Raw genomic sequence first — 3,821 nt, 5'->3', positions numbered from 1 at the left:
CTGACTAGCACAAATGTACATTGATCTAAATTTCTTATTATTTAAAATCATTGTCGGTAACTTTCACAATTTTTTCAATTTTTTAATTGATTGCACTGCACATAATTTTTAAATTTTACAGTTATAATAATAAAATTGATATGAGTACTAAATTTTACAGCAATCAAAAATTAATTTTTTAATTATTTAATAATAAAAAATTCTGAAGTAATTTTATTACAAACCCGACGGGCAAAACAAACAACTGAAAAAAAAAAAAGTAAATATCGTTGTCGGTGGCCATTTATAATACGGAGAATAAAGCTCAAAGCGGCATGCCCTTTCGGACCAGCCGTCAAACAAATAAGCAAAATTATTGAGTTTTTTAAGTGTACTGTTCTGTGGGTGTTTTTTTAATTATTTATTATTTACCGTGGCGATATATTAATTATGCGTAATAATATTTATATACATACTAAAAATGAATAGAAGAATAATATGCTTGAAGTACCAAAGTACAAAAGGTGAGTACATGTATCTGAGGGTAATTAACCTTTGCGTGTGTTTTTGTGTGCCTGTGTGTATAACCACTGCTTCATGCCTTCCCGAAAGCTATGTTTAGTAAGTTGGGTGTGGTACCAGACTACCAGGTATTGTTAACTTTTTGTATTATTACTAATACGACAATCTATTATCACCAACTAATTAGTGATACATGAGACGGCATTCGAAAGTAATTTTTTCTATCGCCAATTAATTTTCTGATGTAGCTAATTTACATTTTTCCAACCTCTTTGATCCATTTACATCATTATCATTTTTGCTTAAAATACAGTGGTTGTGTCATTCTCCTAATTTATCGTCATTATTCATAATCTTGAATATTAAAAGTAAAACTCTTTGCTTTGGGAAGTAGTCATGACGTTAGTTTTTTTTGCTTCGGAAAATAAGGAAAAGAAATAGAAAAAATAAAGGTACTGATCATTTACTTGGTATTACAGAAACTATGTCAACCTCTGCTCTGCTTTCCTCTGTTTTTTGCTAAGCAAAACGAAAACATGCTTTCCAGAGGAAAATGCAAAACAGCAAGTGCTTCAATTTCTTCGCTCCAGAGAAGGTAGAACTGGAGATGATGATGATGATGAAGGCTACTCGTATAGTATTTTACGAGGAAAGAAGAAGGTGGAATCTCAAGAATTACCTTTGTTCCCACTAGATTTGATACACGAGGCTACACGTAATTTCTCTAATGAAAATAAGCTTGGAGAAGGCGGGTTTGGACCTGTGTACAAGGTAAGTAATCACAAGATGATGGCTTCAATTTATAGAGGAACTATTTAAGAGGCAATGTTGTTCACATTATGGTAATGTGAGTGTCACCATGACATAGTGCAGTTGGTTACAAAACAATAATATGTTGTTTGCAGGGTGTATTAAATGATGACAAGGAGATTGCAGTGAAGAGGCTCTCAAGATCGTCTGGGCAAGGGCTACAAGAGTTCAAGAATTTAATTGCCAAATTACAGCACAAAAATCTTGTGAGACTTTTGGGATGCTGCTTAGAGGGAAATGAACTGTTGCTTATCTGCGAGTACATGCCCAACAAAAGCCTCGATTTCCTACTCTTTGGTTTGCCTCTCAAATATATTCACTCGCGCAAGTTAGAATTATTGGATTTATCATCTCCTTAAACTCGGATTTCGTGCTGATTTTAGCATGTGTATATGGTTAAGATTGACTTATTTTCATTTTCTTTATCCAATAATCACTAAATACAGCTTCCTTGTACAATCCAAATATTTCCTTAGCCATATAGCAGTACAGAGTGATTAGTCAAGTTATATGTTTTGTTCAATTCATTGATAGATTCAACGAGGAGTGTGCAGCTGGACTGGAACAGACGGATGTGCATTATTAATGGAATTGCGCGCGGTCTTTTGTACTTGCATGAAGATTCTCGACTGAAAATTATTCATCGAGACCTTAAAGCTAGACCACAAGATGAATCCAAAGATATCAGACTTTGGAATCGCAAGGGTATTTGGTGGAAATCAAAGTGAAGCTAATACTAACCGAGTTGTTGGAACATAGTAAGTACATTTTATCCCTATTTGTTGTTTCTTTTTCTTCCCAGAGGACAATATTTCTAGGTGTTACCTACTAATTTTGCTTCTCCAATTTCAAACAGTGGATACATGGCCCCAAAATATGCCTTGGAAGGACTATTTTCAGTTAAATCAGATGTTTTTAGTTTCGGGGTTCTTCTACTGGAGATAATAAGTGGGAGAAAGAATACGAGATTTTATCTTTACGAACAGGGTCAAAGCCTCCTCACTTATTGTTGGTGAATTATAAGAATATGGAGGCAAAGAACAAAGAATATTTCTTAGGATTTGAGACGTGTTTGCACACTTTCCTTTAAGGTTTTATTTGCCCTCACCAATCTTGGTTTGCTATAGAGTTTTAATGGCAAATTACCCCCAAGATATATCAAATCCTGAATACAATCTCTAGCAAATAAGATTGTATTTCCAGAACATATATGAAACCTTACAAAAAATCTGATATATCTTATTGTATATCTTTCTTATTATGAAGAAGATGTTTAATAAAGAATACAACCATTCGAAATGGTATTTCTTCAAAGACACTCTTTTTGGTTTGATTTTGCAACGTTTGACACTTGAAATTTTTAAGCTTGCTAACCGTTTTCTAGTTGACGCCTTTCTGGAAATAAACGGTTAACCGTTTTCTCAATAAACGGTGAGCCGTTTTATTTCAGAATGTAAAATACGTTGCTCACTGTACATAAACGGGTAACCGTTTTCTCAATAACCGGTGAACCGTTTTCTCTAGAACATAAAACATGCTCTTTGGAGTAAAACGGTTAGCCGTTTTCTCAATAAACGGCAAACCGTTTTCGTCCAGAATATCAAACCAAAAAACTTGAAAGATGTTACAATCTCTCTTACACTTATGTACGTAACTATCTCCATCTGTGTTTTTCATAGGCTACATCTAACCCTCTAAATAGTTCTATTGTTACAACGCGTCTACTTTTCCACTACACATCCCGAGATTTTATATTGCACGAATCAAGTTGTTTGTTAACAACACGGGTAATGAAAAACTTAGTGAGATGTAACGTTAGAGCTAAAATATTGTAAACTGTTTCGATCAACTGCCATAACAATAGCTTAATTACCAGTTCGTTGCTTGATAAAAAAATTTCAGACGTGGAAACTGTGGTGTGAAGGAAATGCACAAGAGCTGATGGATCCAGTACTGAAGGAATCGTTTATCCTAGAGGAACTTTTGAAACGGATTCACATTGGGTTGTTGTGTGTACAAGAAGATCCAGCAGACAGACCTACAATGTCTTCAGTGGTTTTTATGTTGGCAACTGATACCATAACACTTCTTCAACCAACCCAACCGGCATTTTCGGTTGGCCGAGTTAAATCCCCTTCAGATTTGAAAGTTTGTTCTGCTAATGAAGTTATTCTTTCCACACTGTCACCTCGTTGACAATTCTATGATGTAAGTTTTTAATAATGCAATAAAATTGTGAAAATTCAACTGTATATATTTTTTTAATTGCGTTATTTTGAGAAAGAAAATCATGAGTTAATTATGTGATCTTTCCATTAACTTATACCTGCCTACATTTTCCATGTTTATGAACGTTTTTCTCAAGTAATAGATCTTTTATTTTCTCTGTTTCTTTGAGATTCATTAAATTTTAAAATGTAGCATACATCTCATTTCCATACTAATGTACATCTCATTCTCATATGAGCTTGTAAGAAAACTTATTAAACGTTAATATTAATAATACATAT

General features: G+C 33.8%; 1 pseudogene; it reads left to right on the top strand.

Annotated features, from left to right (window-relative positions):
• Positions 1-460: 460 nt before the first annotated feature.
• Positions 461-3,507, top strand: LOC18049512 (annotated as a pseudogene).
• Positions 3,508-3,821: the final 314 nt, after the last annotated feature.

This window comes from Citrus clementina, unplaced genomic scaffold, assembly GCF_000493195.1.
Source record: "Citrus clementina cultivar Clemenules unplaced genomic scaffold, Citrus_clementina_v1.0 scaffold_3, whole genome shotgun sequence".
Classification (NCBI taxonomy): Eukaryota; Viridiplantae; Streptophyta; class Magnoliopsida; order Sapindales; family Rutaceae; genus Citrus; species Citrus x clementina.
Note: the sequence above shows the minus strand (reverse complement) of the source record. Positions and strands in the feature narration are given on the sequence as shown.